Here is a 21164-nt window from a genome sequence, read left to right on the forward strand (position 1 = left end):
CCTTTGCCAGCTTGAGGCAGATAATCATGCTGGCCTTGTTTCAGATGATGAGCTCTTAAGATGGAAGGAGCTTAGGTTCTTGAATTGAGAGGAACCACCCATCTGTCAGGACACTCATTTTATTCTATATTATTTTTGTCTTTTTAGGGCCGCACCTGCAGCATATGGAAGTTCCCAGGCTAGGGGTGGAATCGGAGCTGCAGCTGCCAGCCTATGCCACAGCCATGGCAGTGTGGGATCTGAGCCACATTTGCAACTTATCCCACAGCTCATGGCAGCGCCAGATCCTTAACTCACTGAGTGAGGCCAGGGGTTGAACCCACATACTCACAGATATCATGTTGGGTTCTTAACCCACTGAGCCACAGTGGGAACTCCAGGACACTCATTTTAGACTGCTACTGTTAATGAGCCATTACACATTTTGGATTTTGTTTGTTACATCAGCCTGTAATACAGGAACAAATACAAATAGAATTCATTGGAGTTCCCATTGTGGTGCGTCGGAAACGAATCCAATTAGAAGCCATGTGGTTGCAGGTTCGATCCCTGGCCTCGCTCAGTGGGTTAAGGATCCCACAAATGCGGCTCATATCTGGCATTGCTGTGGCTCTGGCATAGGCCGGCTATTAGACCTCTAGCTTGGGAACTTCCATATGCCGTGGGTGCAGCCCTAAAAAAAATGCAAAAGACAAAAAATTAAAAAAAAAAAAAAAGAATTCCTGTCTCCAAGGGCCTCCCACTCTAGTCTGAGAGATAAGTACATTCAAACTATGACACAGTGTGAGGAGGCATTAGCAGATGTCTGTCCTGTGGGGTCACAGAGGACAACTTGGATCACCTTCAGGAAGGCAGGATATACTTACACTTAAAGATGAATAGAATAAGCCAGATGTGCCCCTATATTCATGGAAGATCAAATTCCCATTAGAACTTGTCGTAACAGAAAACGCCTGGGATGTGGACATCTGTGAAACTTACTGAAAAGGGCCGTGGAGTTAACATTTACATCTTTCAAAGATTTTCATTTTTTATTCTTTTCAAATGTGTAAGTTCATTTGCATTTTTTTTGGCCACGCCCATGACATGTGGAAGTTCTCAGGCCAGGGATCAAACCTGTGCCACACCATAAAGGAACCCGCCCAGTCCCTGGGAAACTCTTCATTTAGTTCTTTTTTTAAAATGTGTTTTACTCTTTTTTTTTTGCATTTACAGTATCTTTTTTTAACTTAATGAATTTTGTTTCATTTATAGTTGTACAGCAATCATCACAACCCAATTTCTTAAAATAATTAGGAAAGATAGTAGGGCAGGGATTACGGTATGCACTTTATAGGTGGGAAAACCAAGGCCCACTGATTTGAAGTGATTTGTCCCAGGATATATAAATGGGAGAGCTGAATTCATGGGCTGAAAGGTGCTATGGATAAGTGGAAATTCATGGGATTCTGGAATAAAAGAAAATTAGCTTAAAGTTCTATGTCCGGTCTTTATGGTCCATGTGGCCTTTGGCCTCATCTAACATTCTCAACTGTAAAAATATAAAGTTTCAGTGCTGTCATGAAATTTCAGTGAATATAGACATTGTAAAGGGCACAGGTACCTGCTTTAATCTAGCATCTTTCTCATGGTTTCATAAGACCTCCTACGTACCACTGGGCCCCTCTGGGCCCCTTGTTCCTGCTTTTTGTGATACTGGCCATTGCTTGGCCTCGTCCATACTCTGTGAGGTCTCAGGGAAACTGCTCCATGTTCCAGTCTGCAGATGGCATCAGGGCGGTATGGAAGGACAGGCTGAGCCGCGGGCGAGCCATCCTGGCCGTCCTCCCCTGAGCAGACCCTAAGTGCTCAGTGCCATCCACACCATGCAGTGAGGGGCTCCTGCCTTCCTTGGTCTCTTCAAAATGTAGGTGCTTCTACACAGTGATCATTTTGGAACCCGCCTTTGTCAAGCAAAGCCAGGATTTACCCTTTAACACAAGAAGCAGCAAAGGGTAAAATGAGGCTATCTCAAAAGCTAGCGTCTGGTACCGTTTAGATTGCCAGCAGTTAGCAGGAGGAAGCATTCCATATTCAAACAAAGATATTTCCAGTTTCAGAAAAGAGAACCAGTTCTCTAAATTATTTCCATAGTCGTGAATACTTTCCATGCATTTTCAGAGATTCCCCCTCCTAATTCTTCCCTATTCTCTCCCCCTTTTCTTCTGTTTATCGTCCCTCGAGATAAGGAAAGGAAGCCATTCCAAAGATTTTATGTTCTGGCTTTAAATTTTAATCTCTTTCAACACATTGAAATCTTTCTCATTCACTAGATACTCTAAGTAGAAAATGTGTTCTATTATCAGTTTTCATATATAAATGGACTCATGATGACCCAGCCGTGCATCGCTTGTTCTTAAGCATATCGGGACTAAATAAAAATGAAGGCCAAATATGTTGAAACTTGAGGCGATTCACTTGGAATGGAAGCAGGTTCTCGAGGAGAAGCATAAATCAAGTGAAGATGCCATCTGGCAGTTCAAGTTCTACCTTAATAACTGGAATTCTGCACTTTGCACAGTAGAGGCAGAGGTGCTTAATAAGTGTTAACAGTGACTAATATCATATCATTGACGTTAATTGAATGTTGATAAGTATCTAAAAATTGCAGTAATAGAACCACACTTCAGCAGCTGAGCACCGTGGTGCTCTCTCTCCTCAGCTTAATGCCTCAGCTATTTGTGAGCTTTAAGACCATTTTTTTCACACCAGTCAAATGTGGACATTTTCAGTGTTTTTTGCCACCACCCAGCTGTGGTGCAACCCAGGCACTAAGTCTGAAATGAAAGGAGTATATGTGTTGTTTAATCTAATTTCTGGGGAAGTTCTTGGGCAACAATAGGTTTTTAACATGCTGGGGTAGGGGGTGCAGAATAGACTTCAGCAATTTGACCTACATTTGAAGAGAATCCGTGGGTATGAAGTGATATGTGGATTTTCAAGTGCAGAGTGGATAAGGTGAATTCCAAACTCATCAGTGGTGCTGGGTCACTGTCCGGGGCTTGCTGTGGCTGTTTCACTCCTTGCAGTTTGCAAAGGGACTGTTCGCTGTCACTCACTGGATCTTACCCCAGAGGTTTCCCTACTTTCTGATGTGACTGGTTTTTTCCTCTACCACCTGGAACTTTCATTACAGTTTCAGGTTGCGTGAAGTTAGCAGACAAAACGGACGTTTGGAACTTTAACAACGCGTTTTTCTTGGGAGGAAATTGCTTTTAGCGTGTGTTAATTTTCCCAATAACTTGTTGATTTTGAAGCCAACTACTAATGACTGGAAATACACTCATTTTCAATCACTGTTCTATAGGATCAGAGGAAACAATGAATAGCAACAGGAACATCAAATTTTTGCAAGAGAAGATGATCCCTGGGAGTCTCTCTCCCCCTTTCCTTGGTGTTTTAGGCTCTCTCTGAAGTTGACAAGAGCATATTCACGTTTGTTTCTCAGAGTTAGTTAGATGTCCCTCATGAGCTGTGCTGAGGGCATGAATGGCTTTCCTTCAGACAAACCAAGAAATAAGCAGCATTTTACGACTAGCCATTCTGCCACTTACATGTATGTAAACATGTAAAAAACAGAAATTCTTACAACACTGATATTCTACTGAAGTTTTATTTTACTAAATACAAGTTTTAAAAGTTCGCCTTTTGAATATTTTCATGCTGTAAGTTGTACCTGCACGGAGACAATATATTCATACATGGTTGGGCATAGGAAAAATTAAATAACTGTTTTCCACTGATTTGATACATTTGTTATTCATATAGCTCAAATAATAAAAGTCAAGTACCTACTTTTGTAAATATTATGTTTGCCTGCATTTATAGCTGCTGGAAATTTAACTCTGCTAGTAAATTAATAAGAATGCCAAGACTTGAGGAGTATTTATAAGTGCTGGGTATTGTCCTGCGTGATTTAATGCAGTATCTCATGTAATACTCACAACAACCTTCTGACATAAGAATTATCGTTAACCCGTTTTATGATGAAGAAACGATGTTAGGCGCATTAGTAATTTAACCAGGATCTCAGGGTGGGGGAATGGTATGGACTTCATAATCCTGATACTCTCTTCGTGGGGGTCCCCTGTGAGCCTGAGCCATCAGAAGCAGAATTACTTTTCAGTTTGAGGGAGTGAGTTAAGGAGAAAATTGCAGGCTGGGTGAAAGACTGTACAACCTTCCTTGATGTCATGCCTTCTTCAAGGGCATGCAGGTAGATCCTGGAAGTGGGAAGCACCTAGTCCAGATGTTTTACTCATTGTATTTGTATGATGATGCCTTTGCTAGCAAGCAACAGAGAACCTGACCCAACTCTCTTTGGCAAAAATGGAAACATTAGTGGCTAATGATCCTCAACAGTCCAGGGATAGTGTGCTTTCAGGCTAGGTTTGATCCAGAGACTTGTGAAGGCTTTGGGATCTGGTTTCTTCTATCAGAATTCTTTTGACCGGTCTGTGCATCAGATTTGTCATTGGGCTGGATCCCCTCATGGTAGTAGCAATGACAGAAGAGATCCCTGACTTCTCTCCTCACCACACAAATCGAAGGAAGAGACAACTTCTTACGGCTTTTCAGGGTGAAAAATCTTCTTTTACGTCTGACAGGCACTACCTCCTGTCACCTAGAAACACAGTTCGGAATCATTTATAACACTCTTCTTGACGTAAAAATCACCGCATTAGAAACAAAGGGAAGGGTTTTCCAGGTATATGTGTATTTAGTATTTTGTATGTACACCACCGGAAAACTGTCATTCCAGAAGAATAGTTTACAATTTGGATGACATTGTCTCCAGTCACTGCCTAAATGATTTGTGCCGATTTTCTCCTGGAGTCCTAATTTCGGTCTCCTCAAAGAGAGCATTTCAAATTTATTGCTTTTGATGAGTTACAGCTATTTTCTTTGTTCCATGAAAGAAAGGGTAGTGAAACAATTTAGAACTAAATGTTTTAGTTCGATTTGGATTCACTTGTGTAGGTCCAGTTTAATTAATGCCTAATAAAAATAAAAATTTTCCATCCAGAACCTTTAAGTATAAATGTTTTCTACTCTACCCTTATTTTGTATCTCATAGAAATTAAATGAATTAGTAACATAGTCACTTGAAATTTTCCTTGAGATGTTTTTGTCAGAGAAAATAAGCTGACATTAATATGGAAACCCTCCATTTATAGTAAACCCTTGGTGAGGTGGTACTATTTATAAATATTTTCCATATGATGTGCTTGAATTTTTTGGTTCTGAGTACTGTGTCCGTATTATGTCTTTTCTCTTGCTTTTTTTTCTCATGAGTAAGGAGTTCCACTCTCTGTGCCTCTTTCTCCATGCGGAGAAAAGAAAGGAAGATCTATTTTATGGAACAAGTCAAGGAGCAAGCAATGCAATAAGGTTTTCCAGAGGCTTATTTATTACAGTGTTTCCACCCTCCTGTTTACGCATCTCCAGGTTCTGAAAAATGGATTTTATTGTTAAGAAATTTGAAGAGAAGGAGCGGCAATCATCCAAAGGGCCATGGTCCAAACACAGGAGAAAACACTGAGGGTGAATCTGGTGTGTGTCTCCCAGCTCGGAGTTCTGTCATTTTTATGGACAAGCAGATGTGAATAGTTCAGGGTTTTTAAGGGTGTCAGTGATTCTCAACAATGAAGAACTCCTCTAGTGATCCTGGTGGTGTCTTTTTCATGGGTGCCCTCCTGTTTACTAAACTGAAGGTTAAGCCTTACCGTAGACTGTGCCAGACACAGCAGAAGTGATGCCTTTTTCAGCTTCCTGGGTGGAAATGTTGCAGGGCCTGCGCTGGACGCACAGTAAACCTCCCTTACAGGACGCACCTTCCCCCCACAGCTTGGTGTAGAGAGTCTCCCCGCCATTGCAGCTCCTTGTGAATGGAATCCACCGTTGGGTGGATGCTAAAGTGATTTCTCATTAAAACATAAAATGAATATAATTTGGATGTGGAGGGAAGGTTTTGGCTGACCTGGATTAACCATAGAATAAATTCACATTATTTGGGTAGAAAGATTTCTGATGGGTTACTTTGCAAATAGGTCTTAGTCTTAGTCAGGGCCCTTAAGGAAGTACAGAATATTAGTTAGGGCTCAGGCCTTTTAATTTCATCTGTTTTTGTTTCTTTACCAACAGGACTGATTTGTCCCCTAGGATCAACATCAACATCTACTATTTGGTGGCTTAAAATTGTCATGTCCCCCACGTTCACATGTCACCTCAATTTTTGGCTCACCAACTGAGTGGTATAAAAATGGGGCTGGCACCTTTATTTTCCGCATTTTACATTTGAAGAAATTTAAGCTCAGAGAAGGTAAGGGAACCACACCCAAGGTCAGCTGTGGCAGAGGATGTCTTACACCTATGTCTTTTGCCCACAAATCCCATGCATGGTTTCTTAAAACTGGTTTATAGCATCCTTTGTGGTCATCAGAAATGGCCTTGTGCTAGGAGACAGGAGGCCAGGGCACTACTTACTGATTTGATTGTGTCATTTTGAAAGCATGCTTTGACAATTGCTTAACCTTTCTGACTCTCAGTTTCCACATGCTCCTTGCACATTATAAAGATATTATGAGGATGAAATGATAAGCTTTGAGGAACAAAATAATGTATATACTTAAGGCATTATTAAAGCATTTTCTTCTCTCTACTGTTCATTATTGATTAAAAGCAATATTATAATTTGCTTGTATACCCGTGTTCAAAGCAGAGAGCAGATGCTGCAATAAAATTAGTTCTGGCACCTTGTCTAAGGCCTTTAATGAAATCAGAGCAAGCCTGATAAATTAGATGGTATGATAAAATATTTAATTTTGTAATCTCCTTTGTGTTTTTATTTGCTTGATTGTTTTTGCTTATTTTTCTCTACTTTCGTTTATTTTGATGAGAAGCTGTGCTAAGGAAGAATTCATAATAAGATTTTTAAACAAATTATTTTCCCTTTAGAGATATATCAGAGAGAATGAAAGTGAGATTCCAAATACCACCAGTAAATGTGGAGTCAGTGAACAGTGTATGAATTAAGGCCATTTGTGGGCCTGCAGATTTTGGCAAACTGCTTTCAAAACTGAAACCAAAGCACATTTCAAAGATTTAATTATAATTTTTTTCAAGGTGAATTACTGCTGGTTGCATTAAGTCGTGTTCTTCAGATTATTTATACAGGTGTAAAGAATACAGAAATCAAGCTAATCTGCCCATGTTAGATATCGGTCAGTGTTGAAGGTTTTCCCAAAATTATGAACCCAAACACACATTCTCCAGCATTTAGAGGTATTGAAAACCAAAGATTAAATTAAATCACATGTGATTGGTTAATCAAATCGTCATTGAAAATGGTGTTTAGATTCTAATTCATTGTTTAAAATTTTAGTAACATTTATGATAGATGATGCTTTTACCTTTAACGTAGAGGTTGATTTGAGACTTGAAATCTTTCTGATCAAATGAATTCTAAACTTGTTAAAGGACATTGTTCACATCTGATTTTATAACCTATGGATGTTCAACAAATAAAAAACATTCATCCCACCCTTTCAATACACTGCACAGGATCTGCGTGTAGGATCTGCCAGTGAAAGTTATCTGTGTCCAAGAATATGTCAGATGCACTTAACCATGTCTGCTGCTGAGACTTGACAGTAGCTGGAAATTTGACCATGTCTCAAAGATAATATAATTTGACCATATTATTTCCATATTATTCATATGCAATTCCTTAGAGAAGGAAGAATAATTAATGTTTTTCTTGAGTTGTGTTACAGGTACTTTTTCTGTTGTATTTATGAAATCCTTTCTTTTCTTGGAATCAATACAGTTGAAGGCTGAAGGAAAAGAAAATATTTGGCAAGGTTTGACATTACTTGTTTTATACCTGGAACCAATTGCTTTTCACAGCCATGCTGCCCAAACGCTATTGAAATATACAAATAGATTCAATTTTGAAAACAGTTCCTAGCTACATTTATTATGTCTTTTTGTAATAGTCCTGGTGATTGAGGTGTGTATGTGGATAAATTAGTAAGCGTGAGCATGAGACAATGGGAAACAAAGGTGGGGATGGTACTTGAAGTTAGAAGTGATGTTAATGATCAAAATTCATGCCAACAAGGCCTAGATACTCCCTAGAGAGAGGCCCCAAATTTAGATCTTAGCTTTCTAGCAGCCAACCTAAAAAAGGGACACTAAATAGGCTTAAAGTGTAGAGTCTGTAAAGCCAGTTTTCAGTAAAAATAAAGTTTACCTCGATACTGATACCAGATAAATTTTTCTCATATGTCTTCACTTTGCATAGACAATTAAAAATTGTAAGCCACACAGCTCCTTTTTAACTATTAAATAAACTAGAAGAGACACCTTGCCTTGTCCATCGCAGCAAGCCGTGTGTATTTGGGTATTCATTGAATTGGAAACCCAAACATAGCACAGACTCATCAATGTTCTTTGATAAATTATTGATTAAAACACTGAAAAAGTCGTCTCAGTCACTAATGATACTGTAAGAAAAGAATAAACATTCAGGAGTTCCCCTCTTGGCTCAGTGGTTAATGAACCAGACTAGTATCCTTGAGGACACCGGTTCAATCCCTGGCCTTGCTCGTGGGTTAAGGATCTAGCATTGCCATGAGCTGAGCTGTGGTGTAGGTTGCAGACCCGGCTTGGATCCCGAGTTCTATGGCTGTGGTGTAGGCCAGCTGCTACAGCTCCAATTTGACCTCCATATGCCATGGGTGTGGCCCTAAAAAGACAAGAGGGCAAAAAACAAACAAAAAAAGAATAAACATTCAGGCCATCAGTAAATATTTCCTTAATATTAATACAGTGAAGCGCAGTGTGAGTATTTTAATGTTCTGCTTTAGGTGATAATATAGAATTATGAGATACAATAATTATTATGGTCTCTTCCTGGCAGGATTTCCCCTTGATCCTGTTATCTTTTGAAAATCAATTTATTGAGTACCTACTATGACAGACATCTGGTTACAACAGCCCTGGTTAGGAGGAATTATTGTCTTCATTTTCTGGGCAAAGAAAGAAGGATCTAAAAGGTTAACTAAATTGGCCAAGATTACATGACTACAAGATGTTACAACTGGTGCAGGAGTATGGATTTCCTGAATCAAAACGCAGAATTTTTTTCATGGCATCTTTTCTCCCTCATCCCAAAAATTTGATGTACTTTTGTAAGACTGTGTTAAATTATTGTATTGGTCGGCTCGGTCTGCCATAACAAAATACCACTGACTGAGTGGCTTACACCACAAATTTATTTATTTATTGGAGGTGTCAAGATCGAGGTGTCAGCAAGGTAGGTCTCACTCTGAGGCCTCTTCTCTTGGCTTGTAGATGATCACCCTCTCACTGTGCACTGTGTGTGTGTGTGTGTGAGAGAGAGAGAGAGAGAGAGAGAGAGAGAGAGAGAGAGAGAGAGAGCGCAAGCGCACTCTGATGTCTTTTATAAGGGTACCAGCCCACTCTTATGGCCTCATTTAACTCTTAACTACTTCCTTAGAAGCCCCCTCTTATAGCAACACATGAATTTGGGGGAGACAGAAACATGCCGTGCATAACAATTATCCATTAATGAGGAAATTTCATTAAGGAAGTGCAAGCAGGCACTCTTTCCTGTGCCCCTTGTGTACAGTGATCTCAACCTAGACTCAAGGGGTTAGGTTAATACAGGGCAAGCTTGACTGAGTCATGGTCATCCAGAACAGTTCCCTTGCATTCTAGGTTGGCTGTATCCTCTGGTGTCATTCAGGATTGGAGTGATCAAGGACCCGGCTCCGTCTCTAAGAGCAGTTGTAACCCCATAATAACATTTTAACAGTTGCCACGTGCCAGACACTCTAAGTACTTTGGGTTCATTGAATTCAAAGGATCTCCTTGAATTCTCACAATTAAATGAGGTTTATAGGTGATATTCAGTATTATTACTTTCCTTTACACTGAGATTTTCATGGTCACATAGCTAATAAATGCTTGACCCATGATTTATTTGAACCTAGACCATATGATTCCAGTGCCCTCTGCCCTTCTAGTTAGCAAGTAGACCACCATCGTGATAGTCTGCAAAGGTAGGAATATTCATGACCAGCACCAAGGGGTGACTTTTTATACCTCAGGGGCCGTTGATGTCAGCCTTGCCTTTACTTGTCTTGACCCCTACTCAGGGCAGAGGCAAAAGTTTTGGCGATGTTTTCTCTGCGCTTCACGTTCTAATCCAGGAGCCGTCTTTCTCTTCCCCCGGTTTTCAGTGATCTTCGCATTTACGTATTTGGTATAATTGTACATATAATCAGCATCAAACCTCATAGGTCTTTAGCAATTAAAATAACCCCTCCAGTCCATAAGGAGGCAGGAAAGGAAGAGTGAGAAATTGGAGAGACCAAGTTAAATTAATATTTTATTGTTTACATTTTGGGTAAAGAGATTTTAGCCTAACTCTTAATTACTTAACTTTAGTTACTATATCCAGATGAGATCCTTAACAAAAAGTGAAGTGATCACATGTTTAAGCTTATGTATATTTGATAAAAAAAAAAAATACACATTTCTGAATTCCCATTGTGGCTCAGTGGGTTAAGAACCTGACATAATGTCTGTAAGGGTGTGAGTTCAATCCGTGGCCTCGCTGAGTGCCAAAAGCTACTGTGTAGGTCACAGATGAAGCTTGGATCTGGTGTTGCGGTGCCTGTGGTGTAGGCCTGCAGCAGCAGCTCCATTTCAAACCATCACCCATGAACTTCCATATCCTGCAGGTATGGCCATAAAAAGAAAAAATAAAAATACACATTTCTGTTAGCTTTTTTTCCTACCTGAATTTCTAAATTACCTCTAACCTCTACACCTTCCAGCGTTTAAAAAAATTTTTTTCTCTTTGTGTTGAGTCACTGAAAAAGTGCCAGAAGTTCTAAAACTCGCCCTTTTTGAGGTTTTTGAGATGTTCAACTTTCCTACAGTCCACTTAGGTTAGTCAGTCAGTCCTGAGAGGCTTCTGTGTCCTCAGTTGTTGGATATGTTGTTACTAAGATTCCTTCTTGTGCTCCTCATCTGAGGGTTTATGAAGCTCTTTTTTAGTCATTAAGCAAGAAGAATGTTTTCCAGGTGCTGGGCACACACACACACACAATATATTCACAGTCCTTCATTCTTTCAGTTTATTTACATTTATTTATTCATCCATCCACTGAATTGGCAAATATCCACTAACTTCCTGCTCTGCTGGCCACTGTACTACATATCCTAAGGGACATTCAAACGGCTTTTTAACTTTTAATATGTTTTCTATGTGGTTGAATATATGTATTAGTTCAATAAGGTAAGGGATTTGTATCCTAGATATTATCAAATAATTTGATCTTCTAAAACTTGACATTTCTAAAGTCAGTATAAGTCGATTTCATATTTATAGTTAAAGGAGATCTCCACAGCTGTTCTTTTAAAGAAACAGTTTTTTAAAAAAGAGTATATAAAGTTTTTTTAAAAAATGTTTTAAGTCTACTATTCATAGATAGTGGCTTATAGTTCATAATCTTCAGAGTTTTTAGAAAAATAAAAGATAAATTTATATATTTTATTGTATTATTTGATATACTACTTGGATATGTCAACTTAGATAACTTGCATACATCCTGATGCAAAATACTCTTTTAAAATAGCCTAATAATAACTAGTGTTTTAGGAGTTCCTGTTGTCGTGCAGCGGAAACAAATCTGACTAGGAACCATGAAGTTGCGGATTCCATCCCTGGCCTCGCTAAGTGGGTTAAGGATCTGGCGTTGCTGTGAGCTGTGGTGTAGGTCACAGACACGGCTCAGATCTGGCGTTGCTCTGGTTCTAGTGTAGGTCGGCAGCTGCAGCTCAGATTAGAACCCTAGCTCGGGAACCTCCATATGCCGTGGGTGCAGCCATCAAAAGACAAAAGACAAAAGAAAAGAAATAGTGTTTTAGCAATGAGGTCCTGCCGTATAGCACTGGGAACTAAATCTAGTCACTTGTGATGGCACATGATGGAGGATAATGTAAGAAAAAGAATGTATGTATATATGTATGACTGGGTCACTTTGCTGTACAGTAGAAAATTGACGGAACACTGTAAACCAACTATAATGGAAAAAATAAAAATCATTAAAAAAAAAAAAGAAAGAAACAGTGTTTGTTCTTCCGAAGACAGTTAAATGCAGTAATTTCTCAGGGAAAATGGCTGTTCAAACTCATCGAGCCCCTCAGTAAGCTCTCCCTCCCTCACTTTTACCAGATGACCAACCTTCTACTTTCCTGAGAAGAGTAAGAACATCTCAAGGGAAATTCTCATTTTCTTTTCTCTCTCTCTCAAAGGTTATCTTGCTTCATTATTCTTCCTTTCCTCCAATCTAAAACAGGAATGTTTTCCTTCTTTCTTCTGAAACTCTTCCTTTAATCTATGCTTTTGCGTTCCCTTTTCTTTCCCACTTTTCCAAGAGTTTATTCTAATTACCTTAATCACTTGTATCTTCTCCCCCTTAGCTTTGAGTCGCCCTTGTTTTAAAACACACTTCCTCTCAAACTTGATTCTTTTTCAGGTTAGACAATTGTAGACATTTGCCCCAAAAGGGACGGAAAGAGATGAGATACAAGTGTCTTTCTGATTGTGGCAGTCGTCTGCTCGGCACCTCTGATGGCAATCATTTCTACCAGAAAAGTTCCCTTACCTTTTGTCACCTCCTTTCCATCTCAGCCCTCACTCCCATAACCTCAATATGCCAAACGTTCTAGTCACACCGGCTGTTTCTTCAACATCCCCTGCTGTTTTCTATTGCACAGTGATATGTTCACATTAAATACCTTTCCTCTGCATCTTTACTTGCCAACTCCTGGCATTCTTTTAAGACTCTAGAGAGTGTTTCTCCAATGCATCTTGTTTCTGTACTCCCATAATACCATTTTATGCCTCTGTAGCTTTTACAACTTATCATTTATATGGTTTTTTCACCCACTAGACAGCAAGCTCTGTGAAAACAGGATTCTTGTCTTATTCATCTTTGAATTCCATACATGTGCATTGTTGTTAATTCATACTTGGCGTTATTGAAATTAATATAAATTGGATAGATAGTAAATGAGATGGTATCTGGATTCAAAGTCAAGTAAATATGAAACTTGATTTTTAATAATATTTTATTTCATTACATTAGTATATATAAGCTTTGGGAAAAAATGTCATTTGATTGAGCGAGTGGGCTAACAGATGAAATTCTAGAAATGCCTTACAGTTTGCCTATTAGGATATTATAAACATCTGCTTGAAACTTGAGCATTTTTCTAGCCTTAAACTTTGTACGTGATAACATATTCCAAGATGAGGAGGAAAATATGAATGCTATTCAGAGTTTATCAAAGTGCCAAGGGAGTGTTTGCATAACCACATAGCAAAGGTAATTATAAAGCTTTTCTGGCTACTTCAGTTGGATAAAGCGTGGCTTCCTTTGGAACCACTTACCACTGAATCCTACCCAGTTGTTCAAAGCCTTTTCGATCATATGCTTTCTTGAACTCTGATAATAACTGATGATCAGCTTATTTATTGTGTCCCAGCTTTATGTCCATTTCCAAACCCTTGAGGGTTGGTTCCCTGTCATTTACTTATTCTAAATGCCTCACCAGTTCTAAGACAGGATGGAATCAAGATTCATTCTTTGGTTTACTGGAGGGGATGTACCTCTACACTGGCACATGGGTCAATTTCCTTACTCTTCATAAAAATCTTCACGAGAGGGGTCAGAATTAATTACTTCACCAGCTCAGTTAGTAGAAGTGGATAGGGCCCAGCCAGTTAGGTTATATGATGTGCTATAGACCTTGCCTTGATTTCTTTTTGAAGGATCTTTATGTGTATAAACCTAAGATAGGGATACTAAAGACAGTGTTTTTCATTGCATCAGAAAATCAGATGTAGCATGAAATATGAAATGCAATTCAAGTTTTCAGCTGTGCTTTCATTACTTTTGGTATTATTTCCATTGAGTGGGAGGCTTTTCCCTAAAAGATGGATTTTCCTTTAGGTGAGGAAAGCCTGTTTTATGCATACTTCTGAATATAATGCATATTTTACAATTTGATTTCTCCATTCTCTTTGTTTAAATAATCCAGCTAACTTTGGCTTTTTAAAATGCTAATCTTGGCACATCCAGGAATAACAGGAGAATTGGAGAATTATGATCATATTTAGGTATACTGAAATAGTAACCAAATAGTAAATATAAGTACTATAGAAGTTAAAGCTTGAGAAAACAATGCTTGGAGTTATGACTTTGTTATATCATATTTCTCATTAGCGTATAGTAGTCAAATAGTTCTTCTTTGGTTTTATCCTCCAAATATTTAGTTAAAGAATAAATATTTAAGATAGCTTGGCAAGAAATAGTTATTTCCCTTCCATAATAGCATTAAGGGATAGAATAGAGGCCACTGAAAGGAAGGGAAAGAAAAATAAAATGGGAATGTAAAAATAAAAATGTAACACATGAGAAGACAAAAAATTAATTATACAACACATCTAATTGGTCTTGCCCTTTTTCAAAAACAAGATAGGAAACACCATTCGGCAAGAGAAAGTATTACCTGTGGAGTTGGGGTACCACACCTCTACAGGCCTTGTTGGTAAAGATTTGATGTTTTGAACCAAAGGGCTTATTACCTGCATTGACTGTCCTTGCTTTGGGGATAAAATTTTGATAAACAGTTCAATGGAGCATTGGTTTTTAGCTGCTGGTATTTTCTCTTTATTTGACTGATTAGCTTTAAAGTATGGATGATAAATGTCCTCACTCATTCTAAGGTCAGTATTATTTATTCTTCATTTTTTACTCCTTTTTCATTCAGTTAGTTTCCACAGTAATACCACATTAATAAACTTTCAATAAGAGGAAGTAGTAGTATGAATAATGGAAAATAATTGACTTGAAAGTGTGAAGACCCAAGCTATAGCTCAGATCCATCATAATGACTTATGGATCCTTAAGCAAGTGTTTAACTTCTCTGGTTCTCAGCTATTTCTTCTGTTTTTTGGCTGATGGAGTCAATGATTTATAAATTCTTTCACAATACTAATCTTTCCTGGTATGATTTAATATAAGCTCAACAAGTAATGGGGATAAAAGTAAGTTGTTATGTATTTGCTCCTACAACAAGTTAGTCTGATGTCAAATATGTGGTCAAGAAAGAAAATCTCAGTTATAACCCTGATCTTGAAAAACTTGACCCGTGTTTAGGAGTACACATTGGGGAGAAGTTTACATTGCCAATACTAGACATTCACAACCCAGATGCAGAGTGAGGACCAGAGAACCCTACAGGATCCTAAATCATCAAAGAAAGATTAAATTAACTGAAGGAGAAGGCTAATATACTTTGGCAAATAATCACTAGCAGATATTAAAACAAAAATTATTTCTCTGTGGTCTTCACCTAACCATAAGGTTGAATTAACTGGAACGTTCACCTTATTCCCTAAGCATCCTCATGAACTAAGCTTTCACCACACTAACATGAAATATATACAGCTAGAGAGAAACAGGCCTGATAAAGAGTCTTGTGTTTTTATTTCATCTGATAAATATATTTATCTCTAAGAGAAATATAAATTGAAAACTGTAGACTTTGGTATGATGATACATCATAGTTTTTTTAAAAAAAGATTTAGTATTATTGTCTCTCTAAAGCCTTTTCCAGTTCTCTCAATCAAGGCCATTGCCTTTTTTGTGTTCCCCCTATACTGGGTTTATACTTAGGTCAAAGCACTTAAAGCATTTTGTTGAACTTTGTTCGCAGATGTCTCCCTTATAGGCTCTGAGCTCTTAAACATAGAGCTCATCTTTTCCTTTTTTGTATTTTATAAACTTGGCTTATTTTCTGATTCACAGTAGGCATTCAGTAAGTGTCTCAAAGTGTCATAAAATAGTCCAAAACCCTAGTTAAAGAAGCTTAAGTTATAGTCACATGTACCCACTTTTTTGTGGTTTTAGTAGTTTTAATTTACACAATGGTTTATTTGCTGTCTTTTCCATGTTTCAGCCCTGACTATCTGCTGAGAAGCAGCAATAGACCAAAGGTAGCTCTAGAATCATTTTGACAGGCAATTTCCAGAGCCAAAACCCTAAACTAAATGGTAGAGCAGGGGAATTTTGACTCAGTTTGCCCCATCCTCCTCTTGTGAAAACTCCCTTTTTCCAGACACACTTTTGCTTTTTTTTTTTTTTTTTTTTTGGTCTTTTTGCCATTTCTCGGGCCACTCCGGCAGCATATGGAGTTTCCCAGACTAGGGGTCTAATCGGAGCTGTAGCCACCAGCCTACGCCAGAGCCACAGCAACGTGGGATCCGAGCCGAGTCTGCAACCTACACCACAGCTCACGGCAACGCCAGATCCTTTAACCCACTGAGCAAGGCCAGGGACTGAACCTGCAACCTCATGGTTCTTAGTGGGATTCGTTAACCAATGCGCCACAATGGGAACTCCCACTTTTGCTTTTTAAAGCCTTCTGTGCAGTTGTTACAGCAGTAAATGGCCCCCTGCTCCATAATTGGCCCTCTTGTTCTTTCCTGCTTGTAGTTCTTGAATCCTTTTTTATCTTCTTTACATCCCAAACTCAATCCCAACCTTTACTTGCATATGGAAACTGTTTCTAAAGTGTGTGTGTGTGCGTGCGTGTGTGCGCTTGTGCATATGTGTGTCTTCAGAGCCTATGACTGCTTTCTTTACCACCTCCCTGGTGCCTCTTACCTTGCTGCTGCTGTTGTAAACATTCCTAATGGAACAATGGCCCCATTTAGAGGGGATTTTTGGTTTTTGCTTTTTCTTTCTCTTTCTTTTTCTTTCTCTCTATCTTTCTTCCTTCCTTCCTTGCTTGCTTTCTTTTTTCTTTCTTTCTTTTTCTCTCTCTCTCTTTCTTCCTTCCTTGCTTGCTTTCTTTTTCTCTTTCTTTCTTCCTTCCTTCCTTACTTCCTTGCTTTCTTGCTTTCTTTCCCTCTCTCTCCCTTCCTTCCTTTCTTTCTTTTCCAGCAGGGAAAAGCTGCCTCTCTGGGCACACTTTCGGAACACTTTGCTAAAGTGTGTCTGGAGCATACATTTTTCTTCCAGTACTCTCCTCGCATTTTCACATACTACTTTTGAATCTATCCTACTCCCTTCTATAAAATAAAAGTATCTCTTCTCTAGCATATGAAGAATGGTGTTCGTTCTTTTAAACATTCCTTTTAACCAAGAAATATAAGGATCATATCTTGTTTCCACATCCTATTTGCCATTTTTTTCAGAGTTGATACAGATAATTATTATTTTTAATTGTGACAATGCTCATCTAAAGTGCAACTGGTATATCTTATCAGCTCTTCTACTAAAATTATGCTCTAGTGTGTTTATGTTTAACTGCAGAAAAGAGAATAATGGGAGGGCTACTTATATTTGCATGAGAAGAAGTTTGCCAGTGAAGCCTTAACCTCTTGCAAGATTCATCCAAGTCATATTAAACAGTTAAACCATAACTTGTCTTAAAATAATTCAGAAGAATATTGAAATAAAATAATAAAGAATATCACCAACAATGGACATTTGAAAAATATCTATCTGATCATAGCTCAGCATTACCCTTCCTTAGCTTAGTAATAATAACCTGTAAGCATCCAAGGATAAATATATAATTCCAAAGACTTTTTTTTTTTTCTAAGAGTAGAAAGACTGAGAATCCCCTGGGTTAGAAACAATAATGCTCAAATTTTCCAAGTGTTGATTACAAATAGAAGATGGATGATTGGAAAATATTTTTAAGGAACTCTTTTATAAACCTGCAGGCGACAGAAAAATTAGTCTTTATTCTGTTAGTAAAGTAAAGTGAAAGATAATTTTCACTTCATATTTAGGAATGAATCCTAAGTGACCTGGGGATATTTAACAAGACTTGTTAACACTATTTTCTGAGAACTCATTTTGATTGAATATTAAGTTTTCATTGCAGTGGTGATTTCTTATGGATCTAATAACCTAAAAGTAAAGTTTTAAAAAAGGAAAAACCTCTCTTTCTTTGATTCCATAGTTTACAAAGTATACTATGTGAACTGATGATTTCTAGGAAACTGAAGCTTGAGTTGTAATACTTCATCCCCAAGAACTGTTTCAAGAAATACTTTTATTTTGATGAAGAAACTGAGGCACGAAAACTCATTTGGGATGAATGAAAACAGTTTTCTGAGGTGGTTATTTCTGTGTCTTTATTTTAATAGTAACAATAATTACTCCCTTGTGGAGGCCATTATTAATGCCAATTGTGACAAAATGATTTGTGCAAAATCCCGAAGCTTGGTATCATTATCTTTCATGTTAATATTATTTAGATCTCTATTTTAAAATCACACTAATTATATGGAACTTTTTGCTGTGAGGTAAATTATAAGTACATTACAACCATCGCTCTTTTGTTCTTCAGGGGAAAATGAAATATTGAAGAGGTCATGCATAGCAATCCGTACAACAGAAAAAAGTTTCAGATCCTCTTTATGAGTGAAAAAAGGGATCTTCTTTGATTTTTTTTTTCCTGTTTTTCTTTTTAGGGCCAAACTCACAGCATAAGGAGGTTCCCAGGCTAGGTGTCCAATTGGAGCTGTAGCTGCCAGCCTACACCACAGCCACAGCAACACCATATTTGAGCCACGTCTGCAACCTACACCACAGCTCACTGCAACGCCAGACACTTAACCCACTGAGCAAGGCCACAGATCAAACTCACAACCTGGAGTTCCCGTCGTGGCGCAGTGGTTAACGAATCCGACTAGGAGCCATGAGGTCGTGGGTTCAGTCCCTGCCCTTGCTCGGTGGGTTAACGACGCGGCTCGGATCCCGCGTTGCTGTGGCTCTGGCGTAGGCCGGTGGCTGCAGCTCCGATTCAACCCCTAGCCTGGGAATCTCCATATGCCGCGGGAGCGGCCCAAGAAATGGCAACAACAACAACAACAATAACAACAACAACAACAACAAAAAAAAAACTCACAACCTTATGGTTACGAGTTGGATTCGTTTCTGCTGTGCCACAGCGGGAACTCCAAGAGGGATCTTCTATGATCTAAAATTCCAGATATATGTGCCTGTCATGAGACAAGTGTTTCCTATATCCAGTAGCCATAGTCCTGGAAAGGAAGACTGGAAAAGCAGAATCAGAACTGGAAACACTGTCCCTGACACAGCTTGTCTGGTGGGACTCCTGTGCTCCATTTTGCCTGCAACAGCTCTTGGTAGGAATGATGATTTCTGGGTTAGGGAGTGGTTGAGTGCTCGTCTCCAGTTGCAGCACAGCTGGAAGGAGTGGTGTCAGTGCTGGCTTTCTGAGAATAAAGTTTTCCTTTTCCCTCTTAGCTTTTAGTTCAGTGACTATGGGACTGCCAATCATAGGAAGTCACTGACTACTGCAAATTGTTGTTTCCTATAAAGAGCTATATCCATAGACTCTTGGCCCATTTATGTCTTGGGTGAATTTTGCTCGGAGTATGAAATAGCTCAGTGATTTATTCTTTTTTATCTGAGAAATGCCATGCTTTAGCTAAGGTCGTATTGCCAATGTACGGTTTTATTTTGTTTTGTTTTTAGCACTTTAACTTGATTTTTTTCAAAAGAGGTGCTACTTGCTTTGTTAATATGGATATAATTAATTATAGAATACACACACATACATATATATATAATATATTTATATATATGTATATTTAAAGGAACCCATCACTATTCTTTCAGTGTTTAATCAATTGTGTTCCATGGCTTTGATGAAACTTTCAATTTTGAGAATAGTAGAGCTTGTCAAGTAGAATTTAAGTGCCAGGAAATACTTGATTTGAGGCAAGAAGTACAAAGTTTTTAAAAAGAAAATAAATCTAGCATTCACTTAATAATTTGCCCTTTGCAGCAAGAGAATCTTATCTGACCACCCACATTCATCTGGCTGCTGACGTGTTTCTTGCTTCAATTGCAAAAGTTATTTTTGCACCTTTTGTGTCTTTTGAGGAACCGAGTGGGCCTACTTGCTTATAATGATTCATGTTTCAAAGTGCACAGGGTGTCCTGAAGTGTTACTGCAGTGATGTGCAGAAAGGAGGAAAAAATTAAAGCTAACTGCTCCCTTAAGCATTTTGAACACTTACATGAAGTGGTACTGGATTAGGGTACATTTTAACTGTCATATCTTGATGCTTTCATCCTTCCTATGGGACATCCCTGTCTGAAAGAAAGAGCAATGTTTTTTTTTAAGTGAACAAATACACAATAACCATCTATGGACACATAGTAAGTAATATTTTTATATGAACCTACTATCATGGAAGATAAACCACCTTAAGATGGTTGATTGATTAACCTATTGGATTAAGTAGTTCAACTGACCTTTTATGCATTTTTTGAGGTCAGACTTGGATAAATTAATTCTAAGTATGAGAAGTTCCTTTCTTCGTTACTTACCAGAGTTTGTTATGTCTCAGTATTTTACTTTGGTTGGTTTTGGCTTCCTGTTTCAGATATTAATTTTAGCACAGAACATAACATTGCTGAAATAAACTATAGAAAAGAATTTTCTATGAGGTTATCTGAGTCTTCATCCTGTGGAGTTCAGTTGCTAATGTACCAAAAGAAGTTTTGTGGGAATCTCAGCTTTAAGACAGAATTGTATCACGGCTTGCAGTGGGATAATTTCTAGTTCCAATACATTGTTTTAACTCTAGCATTATTTTCCAAAGTCCTTCCACTTTTACTGTTACAGACAATTCTCTTTTAATGCAAACACTTATTGAAAAGATTTAAACTATATGAAAAGAAATTTTTTTCTTGAAAGAAAAGGTCTTAAGAGATCCAGTTCCAAATTTTCTTTTCTCAAGGAAAGCATTTCTATGATTTAAGAATAAGCATGCTTGTTAAATTCACTACAAGTGTCATCATTAAAAAAAAAAAAACAAACTTGTTTATCTTTTAGATTCCCAGAAGTTGTCTATGAGTTCCTGTGGAGAGAGCCTTGTGGAAAGCAAAAACGGCTGTGATGCAGTTTTTTGATATGAGGATAACAGGTTAATAACCAAAATTTATTATTTTATTCTACTGTTTTTA

The 21164-nt window shown here is 38.2% G+C and overlaps 1 protein-coding gene across 8 annotated transcripts in view; it reads left to right on the forward strand.

Annotated features, from left to right (window-relative positions):
• The window catches only part of HIVEP2 (HIVEP zinc finger 2), a 196715-nt gene that overhangs the window by 143620 nt on the left and 31931 nt on the right, over window positions 1–21164 (forward strand). For 7 of the 8 annotated variants that reach the window (XM_047770061.1, XM_047770063.1, XM_047770065.1 and 4 more), the window contains one exon: window positions 21034–21124. The gene's annotated coding sequence lies outside the window, so the exon portion shown is untranslated. Of the gene's footprint in view, window positions 1–18140; window positions 18278–21033; window positions 21125–21164 lie in introns of those variants that run through there. The other variant, XM_047770068.1, reaches the window with a different exon arrangement.

This window comes from Phacochoerus africanus, chromosome 2 (genome assembly GCF_016906955.1).
Source record: "Phacochoerus africanus isolate WHEZ1 chromosome 2, ROS_Pafr_v1, whole genome shotgun sequence".
In the NCBI taxonomy this organism is placed as follows: domain Eukaryota; kingdom Metazoa; phylum Chordata; class Mammalia; order Artiodactyla; family Suidae; genus Phacochoerus; species Phacochoerus africanus.